The sequence below is a fragment of the Centruroides sculpturatus genome, unplaced genomic scaffold (assembly GCF_000671375.1).
Source record: "Centruroides sculpturatus isolate CEXI.00-Female unplaced genomic scaffold, Cexi_2.0 scaffold188, whole genome shotgun sequence".
NCBI lineage: Eukaryota > Metazoa > Arthropoda > Arachnida > Scorpiones > Buthidae > Centruroides > Centruroides sculpturatus.
The window spans coordinates 7,277-16,525 of NW_019384404.1; the positions used below are offsets into that span (position 1 = coordinate 7,277).

The 9,249-nt window shown below is 33.0% G+C and overlaps 1 protein-coding gene and 2 non-coding genes across 3 annotated transcripts in view; 1 reads left to right on the plus strand and 2 right to left on the minus strand.

Annotated features, from left to right (window-relative positions):
* LOC111618747 (protein tumorous imaginal discs, mitochondrial-like) overlaps positions 1-9,249 on the minus strand; it is a 14,294-nt gene that overhangs the window by 4,348 nt on the left and 697 nt on the right. The gene's annotated exons all lie outside the window — the stretch shown is intronic.
* Positions 8,164-8,280, plus strand: Trnal-caa. Its single transcript has 2 exons — positions 8,164-8,201; positions 8,235-8,280. It is a non-coding gene; the product is annotated as a tRNA-Leu (tRNA).
* Positions 8,586-8,657, minus strand: Trnaq-cug. The gene has a single exon. It is a non-coding gene; the product is annotated as a tRNA-Gln (tRNA).

The following is a 9,249-nucleotide window of genomic DNA, read 5'->3' on the forward strand; positions in this document are numbered from 1 at the left end:
CTTGTTCCAGTCACATACAACCCGTTCCTAACATCCCTGTATCAAAAAATAGCTAAAAAACAAGGATTACGCTTATCATACAGAAGATGCCCATCTATGTTTAAGCTTCTACGCAATGAAAAAGATAAACCTAACAAGTATAAGCTACCAGGGGTATACGCTGTCCCCCTCACGGACCATAGATTTCAGAGGGAACTGGTCTACATTGGCGCTATTAAACGTGCTATTGGTGTTCGGTGGACTGAACACTGACGGGACATCCTCCACAAAAGGGGTTCTACGTCGTTATCCCTGTATGCGTCAGACTCGGAGATTTCGGCAAACTTCGACAATGCCAAATTCCTCATTACTACACTATTTACGAACCACCTTAAGTGGTTGAACCAAATGGAAATTTGCAAAGCATACAACACTTCAGCACCTATTAACTCGAGGGATGAAATTACCCTGTCCCTAGCATGGCAGGCCCTTCTCCAGAAGGAGGATTCACATGAATAAATACGTATAGTAAATAGGGTATTAAAACATCGTACCCGCTGATATGCTCGTTTATTTTTTATTTATTTTTTCGTTAATGTAAAAATCCATAAAAACCTTTTTAAGAAAACCGATCATTACATTATGAATTTGTTTACGGAATACTGGAATGCACGTGATTCACATAAATTTTTTGAATTTTGACTTTTGAAATGTGGTTCTGAAGAAGTAGTTTTTCGAATGTCGCAGTTTAGAAGTTCGTTCTACTGGTCTTCGTTCTAACGAATTTTAAAGAAGAATTGTTGCTTGAGAAAGGACCCAGCGAGGGATCCAAAAACGTTTGCATGTAATATTACTCTTATTTAATACCGGTTAAAGGTTTGATGAGGGATTATTTTTGTATTTTATATTAATCCGGTATTTGAAGATTCTTTATTTATGTATAATATGATGTTATCTATTGAGAGTTGCATCAACCATTTCAAATTTAATTTGTATGTTGAAACATTTTCTGATTTTGAATGTTTTGATTCCTGACAATAAAATTTTCAGCCTATTCTTAGGCCAAAAATGTTACAGTTTTTGAGTTATATTACTGTTACTATTGTAGAATTTTATGTTTTAGAATGCACTATAGCCACTCCTCACTTAACAATTTACCTGTTTAGCTCCTGCTCAAACTTATGACTAACAGTCAAGTCCAGAAATTCCCCTTTCTCAGTCTGAATCTCAGGAATCCTTTTTTGTAGATTCAGACTTGTTCTTGCAGTCAGTCAGTGTTTACTACACGAAGCATTCACAATATTCAAGACTACATATTTCATTTATAAATCTGTACTTCATTATGCATTACATAGTACAAAATGTCAGCAAAAAAGAAAGAGTGTGATTTCACCTGGTGGAAGCATCACAAATTGAAGAAAGGACAACAAAGTTAAAAGCATAATAGCACTCAGATGAGGTAAGAGTAGAACAGTAGTAGTTCACTGTATAGGGGCTTGCTGGTATGTTCTTGAAATTGAATGCAGCTTAATAGCAAATGAATGAACTTTTATAATGCTGTTATAGAATTTATGAAGAAAAAAAACTTAAAAAGCAGATCACACTAATGAGATTCTTCTCAAAAGCTACTGTAAACTCAAGACTCCTATCCCTGTAAGTGTTTCCATTTCTTCATAGTCATCCCTGTTATCTAGGCCATCTACAGCTCCTGATAATCCTGCTGATAACTTCTATGATGACACTTAAGACCTAGAACCATTACCACCTTTTAAGGATTCGATGACTAAAATATTAATCTGAATGACTTTTTTTAGATGAATAAACTTTAATTTTTTAGTAATTTAATTAAATTTTAATTATAAGCAAGTTAACCATTGGTTAAACTATTGGATTGCATAATTGATTTTCAAAACTATAACTACAGAATATCTATTACAGGTATGATCAGTGTTGTCAGTTTTTAGGCCCTAAATTTGCCAAAATCAGTGATATCTGTTACCCAATGTTATTTCTGTTAAACTAATTATTAAACTATGTATCGAAATTGTGGAAATTAACAGAAGAGAGAGGGAAAAATACACTTGCAGTACAGTACTTTCAAGAAAAATCATAACAAAAATGTAAAAAGTTCATGCCAAGCACAAGTTGGCGCCAGTATTTTACTGAAAATGTCAGGTAACTATTTATAATTTTTTATGTTGTGTAGTAATGTTTTAAATGTGAAAAATGATTAAATTAAATTACAGATCTATTTTGAAGTGAACATTCTAATAAATTATGATTTCAATTTAGAAATTTGTTTGCAAACTTTTAAATTTAGTTATTTTTTATTCTAATTAACAATTTCTTTTTTTTATAATTGCTGAATTATTAAAATTAAAATTAAACACTATTACATAAAAGTAGTTTATCCTGTTATTAATCCACAACTGTAAAATTATATGACTACAGAACAGTGAAAAAAGCCATTTCAAAATGGATTCTGGTATATTTTCTTATTAAAGATTGCAGCATTACTTCTTGCTGCCTGCAGATGGCTACACTTAGCCATATTCAGCAAATGAAATCAACAAGGCAGCTAAGGAGACAAATTTCTTGACTTTCCATGACTTTTTCCAAATACTAATAAAAATCCCTGACTTTCCAGGTGTGTAGGAATCCTGTATATAGGAAGTATATACAGATATATACCTATATATACTTCCTACCTATATAGCTTGTAATATATTAGCAATAAAAGCTAAATCATAATATTGAAATTTTTTATGATTAAAAAAATTAGTATATAACATTGTTATTATAAAATTCAAATTACAGATATAGAAATTATTTTATTACTAGAAATTTCCCTGTCAAGCATGACAGACTACTTTCTATGAGAAAGTAGAGCTTGAAGAATTGAGAAGAGTACAGATTTCAAGAAATTCAAGAAGAGTAACTAATATTTCTACAAATTAAGTAGCATATACTGCCCGTCAAAGCATAGTTAATACACAATAATACATTTTAAATAATAGGCTTCTTAGATCATTACTTCTGACTGGATAATAGAACATCATTTGGTCATTATAAAAAGTTTCTTTTAATTGTTGTAGAAGCAACATAATGTGTCTATCTTTTCTTAAGTTTAAATTTAATAAAGTAAGTTTAAAATACACCAAATAACTTTTTTAATAAGTTAAAAATAGGCTAAATTCAATGATTATTAATTTACAAAATTTATCAATTCATCTACAGTACACTCTTGCTAATCAGGTCTCTTAATTATCTGGCAAACCCTCCAAGTGTGATTGCCTGTGTACTTCCACTTCTATGAAAAATGTCAGTCATGTCATACATCCCATTTTCTTTCTTTCCACAGTATTGCACATCAGCATGCTGTATTACTTGCTTACTTGCCTACAAAAACAATCAGTACCAAATGGCAGCAGGTTCATTCATTTTCTTCAGGATCATACATTGAGTAATCCAGCATCCCTTTGTGCAAGGAATGGTCAGATTAAAAACAGTTCACCGTATCTATTCTTCTCATTAATTCATTAACCTAACTCACTTTACCTTTTATTGCTGGGATCAGGGCCGGATCATCATAGACAAATGAGACAAATGTCTAGGACCTGGTCAAACTGCCTATTTTGAAAAGAATTGTAAATAAGATAGTTTACTTTTCTGTTGGACAACTGTATAATACTGGTAAAACATGATATTATTTAAATGTTAACCAAAAAGGTTAAATTAAACAAGTAAAACGGCAAAACCGTATTTGGGACACAACTATGCCTCAGAGATACTACTAAGCTGAATCATTTTGGTGCTCAAAGCGAATCTCGTTCTCATTCTCCAATCTTATTTGGTATCGCCGCTTTTGGGCGTGATAATTCAAACTTCACCGGCCACAACCATGTGCCACGATGTATTTTCGATGAAATTAACCCATCCAATTTCGAAATTTCTTTCCGTTGCAACCTGTCAGCCTGGGTTGAATTTTTGTCAGTGCCTAATGAAAATTTCCCATTTTTGAAAAAATAACTGTGGCTATTGTATCATCCAAAATTATTTTTTTATTTTGCACAAACAATATACAGTTATATCCGATTACAATGTTAAATTTTTATTGGTTCCACAATTTTACTATACTAGATAATGTTAAAAAATCTACTTGTAACAACTGTTTTAATGTCATATTTGAAGCACTCCCAAATTTACAAAATTAGATTACAAATTTTATTCAACAAAGAACTATGTGTTCAGTCCTAGGGTCAGAGTCCACTAAAGATACTATGTGTTCAGTCCTAGAGTCAGAGTCCACTTCCTAGAATGACTATGGGTGGTACTCTCACCACCTGACTTTGGTTTGCCTGTTTGTAGAGAGTCACCATTTTGTATTTTACTTTGACTCGGTTCTTGGTCCTCTGAGTAGGCTACCTACAGGTCTGTTTTTTTTACGCACGCATGATTTGGGCACTTAATACTCTGTGCCATATTGCAACTCCTGACATGTACGATTTTATAAACAAGACACAGTCTTATTGACAATTAATATTTTAAGGTAATATTTTTATTTATAACAACTTTTGTTAGACATTTAATAAAATAAATTTCAATTTTTTAAATTTATAAACAAACTGTTCAACTTTTCTAGAAAAACTAAAATTTATTGTTGTGTATTAAATATTTTTTATTAATAAAAATTTAAGATTTGTTTTAGTTTTTCACATTATTTAGTTTTGTTTTATTTATTGTTTTATATTTTTTGTGTGCTCTATTTCTTGTGAGAGAGGGGACCCTGTAAGAAGAAAATGTCTAGGGCCCCAAAGTGGGTTAATCCAGCCCTGGCTGGGATTTAATTTTATTTCTTTATACAGGCAGATTAAACATATACACATACATAAATAAATGCTCAGACTAAAATAATATACTATTATGAAAACATTTATTTATTGTAAAAAAATTAATACTTAAGTTCTTTGTCATAACAGATTATAGAAGCTTTTGTTACTGANATTCTAATTAATTTATTATTTTTATACATTTTTTATTGTTATTTTGCATTTTATTATATATTTTAATGAGATTTGTTTATTGTATCAGGAGATGGTAATTATTGTCTTAGCAACATTGCCTGTGTAAAATAAATAAATAAATCATGTGACTTCTAGTTCAGACTGGAAGTTCATATATACCGATACTTAATTGGAACCTCCAACTCCTAACCTTTCCATATCTGGTCTTGATTTTATCTGTCTAACTCTGTTCTCAAGATTAACAAAGGACAAACAGATAGACTACAGTGGGAATGTATAGGTCTGTAATCTAAAAATTACAGCCCAATAAAATAATAAATAAAAAAATTTATCAAAATAATAATCGTAATATACTTAACTGCTTCTTTCTTGTTATTTATTACAGGTAAAACAAAGTTACTCGGTTTTCTTAATTCTTCCTGTTTCACACAACAAACAACGTGTTGACCGTGAGCTTTCTGTTCATTGGGCAGAACAAAGCAGAAACAAGTCTTACAAAATCTTCTCTCAGACTCTTGAAGTTTTAAAATTTGCTTCATTCTTTTTATACATTGCTTATGTGATAATTTATTCTGTGTTTTCTTTAATTCATTCTCCCAGTGATTTTTCCTACAAGAAGACATCTTCTCATCTTCCCATTGAAAAAACTGGCATTCTTTTCTATCTCTGCAAGCAGAACAGGCATAAAACCTTCTTCCAGTTTTTCTAGCATCTTTCACAAATTTTGTAAACAATAATGTTGGACCTTAAAAGATATACAAAATTAATTACTTTACATCTTTTTATAATATCTTAATTTGGGGCTGGACCAATTGGCTGGATCCGAACTGACTTTGCATTATGTCAACATCAGGGCCCGTACTGCCCTTCGGCATTATCAATGTTCCCAAATCAGAATCTGATCATCATTAGAGCCCAAAAAGGTGAAAGTAGCATTGTCAATGCCTAGTAACCTAACATCACATACCAAGACCTCTGACTAATGCAACCCAGAGAACACTTATGTGGCTTTTCGCAATGAACCACACTTCTGCCTGAAGGCAGTTGATACACCCATTATGCACTGAAGGCAATTGCCAACCATCTGTCATAGAGCACGTTTGGAAATTAACCAGTGTTACTAGTAACTAACAGCAGTTACCAGTAACACCGGTTACAATTTCCGAACGCGCCCTAACTGATTGACTTGTCAACGAGAGATATCAACATCCGTTACCAATTTAACAGAAAATTTCCTAAATATCGCTTGAGATCTAAGCCGTGTTTGTTTCTTTCAGAGAGAGTAAACATAAACGTCGTTTTTAAAAATTTTTAAAATTACATCAAACTGATGTATACTTTTTTGACGAAACGAACAATCCTTTCCTTTTCCAGCCATTTGCTGGTGTAATCTCAGGCTTTAGTTTTGCAATAAAAACGCATTAAAAAATGACGTCAAATTCACGTAAAAGTTCCTCGAAGCGAAAATATTTTTAAAAACCAAGCTGTGTGACGCAATATAAGATGAACACAAAAATTTTTACTTAAGTTCGGCTTTTTGCTTTTGTGATATTAAAGATCATGTTTTGACTACGAGATTTTTTTTGTGTTTTAATATTTGATTTACAGACACTAGTGGCCTACGAGATACTGTGAGGTATTGCTTATAAGAATAAAACTGCATAGAAACAAACTAATTTTATTCAAAATGTCACTCAAAATTACAAAAGCTAAAATTTATTCCAATTAAAACTTTTTATGACAATTTTATTAAACGACAATTTTATCAAAATATATTTTAAATTATCATTATTAACATAATGATAATTTAAAATATATTTTGACTAGCTGCAAGATCTCGCTTCGCTGGGTTTTTATTTGTATGTAATATAGTTTTTTTTATATATATAAAAGACTGTTTTTTTAAGTAATCTAGAATCTAGCTGCAAAAACCCGCTTTGCTGGGCAAAAAGTAACGATAGTGAAGATTAAGATAATTACATTATAGCTAATCTTACCCGTTTTCACCTTCTGAATCTTCGATTAAGCCGGCTACGTTCAATTAGTTTAAATAGTATAGTAGTAGGAACCTAGTATTAAGTAAGATAATTTTAGTTAATCGGATGTTCGGTTCGGAAAAAGTGACAACTAGAATTGTTGGTATCCTATGAAATCCTGTATTTGAACTAGCGAGTTAATAAATAATTGTGTTGTATGTTATCTAATCTGTATTGTGTGCCTTTATATAACTCGCAGAAATCACAAAACCATAGAACTGTTATTATTATAATATATTTAATACATAATAATTGAATTTTAACGTTTTCGTTTATTATTCAATTACAACTTTATATTCATTTGTTATTAGAATTTTTCTTGTAATTAAAACGACCATTTTCTATCGTGTTTATGTTATTAAATTTTCATTTAATTTTTGTAATATTGTCTTAATTTAAGGTACTTAAAAGTATCTTAAAAGTTGGTTATTGATAAGTCATGTGACTTTCATATATATATGTAAAGTAAACGACACTATGGCCATTGGCCTTTTCCAACTGTAAAAAATACATATATAAAACACAAACAATCAACAAAGAAAGAAAAAAAAACGCAATTTTTAACAACTTTTTAAAATTGTTCCTAAGTTCTCAAATCTTTATAATATTTAACAACTGAAAATAAAGATGTAAATTTACACATACACCAAGCAATTTTTCACCATATCCTAAATTTATTTAATTTAAAATATATGCTCTCAATCTAAAATTAGTAATGTACTGCCTCGCCCCTGTACATCGTACTTTTCCTGTTAGCAATAGATTCGGGCCTGTCCTCTATTTAACTCCTTTCGAGAAAAGAGTTTCGAATTGAAATAAAGTGACTTCTGTCTTGCATTAGAAGTACGCCAATCGGGACCTCCCGTCTCTAATTCCAATTCTCTGGTGTCAAAATGGAAAAACGACTCGTAATTTAACGTCGACGTCATCACTGAGTCGGGGGAAATTTCATTTCTTGTAAGAGACAAAACATGTCATAACTTCTTCGAGATTCCGTAAACTAAACAATTGCAATTGATTCGTCGTTTAGTTAGTTAAACGTCGGCCTGTCATAAAACTGCTTGAACATAACGAGAAATGAACATTATCCATTGTTTAGGCATCAATCGTAATCGCAGAATAACGTCAGGATGGCCGAGCGGTCTAAGGCGCCAGACTCAAGGTAGACCTTTCCTGTATAATTCGGGAGCGTGCATTCTGGTCCACGATAGTGGGCGTGGGTTCGAATCCCACTCCTGACACGAACTTTTGTTATGAGCGGTTGATTGAAAATGTCTATTTTAGTGTGACGTAAGCGCCCGGAAGACATTTTGTGATTCGAAACTATAATGCTAATTGGGTCACAACTTTGCAACATGTTGAATTCCGTTTTGAAACCGTCGCTGAAGTAGAATAAACATATGGAAACGTTGCAAAGCGTCGAGCAGAAACTCTGCACTTGCGTGAAGCACAGTTTCTGTTCTAAATTCAAAGCAAAAGAAGTTTGTGAATTCTACTGTCGCTGTCGCCTTCAATTGCGTGAACGATGACAGGGCCAAGAAAAAAAAGGCCCCACCGAGATTTGAACTCGGATCACTGGATTCAGAGTCCAGAGTGCTAACCATTACACCATGGGACCTCGCCAGATCCGCCTGCCGCATATCACCTTAATGCATTGCAGATTGCCTTATCGACTATCGCGTAAAGATATCGCCGCATCTGTTGTTGCCGATAATGGAAGTCTCTCCGTCTACACTTTCTCGTTAAAAAGCGAAGCTGTTGCCACAAATCTGTCGCGAACAGAATGACGGTTGAGGTCGGCGGACATGGTGAAAAAGAATTTAAGAAACGTGTTTCGTTTCGTCGTGTGGAAAGCAAACGGATCGTAAATTGTCGATGGCTGTCCGTGATCGGTGTCTAAATAATCGAATCACTAATTCGTTTCAAGCGTGTTTTTATCGGAAGCGGTCACGGCGCTCGCACCACAGAGGCACAATACTGACACTTGCATTGCACCAAATCGTGCAATGCAAGTGTCAGTTGGAGAACGTCGCGATTTCCACTACGAAAGACAGCGTGCGATCGAAAATACTTAACGAATTTCAGCCGAATCGTTGAACGACGCCCATCAAATTAGTTAACGCGAAGAAAGGTGAGGATGTTCCGCCCTGCGCGATATACGACGGAGGACGATAACTCTTTTGCGACACTCAAATCTCCGTTGCATGTGA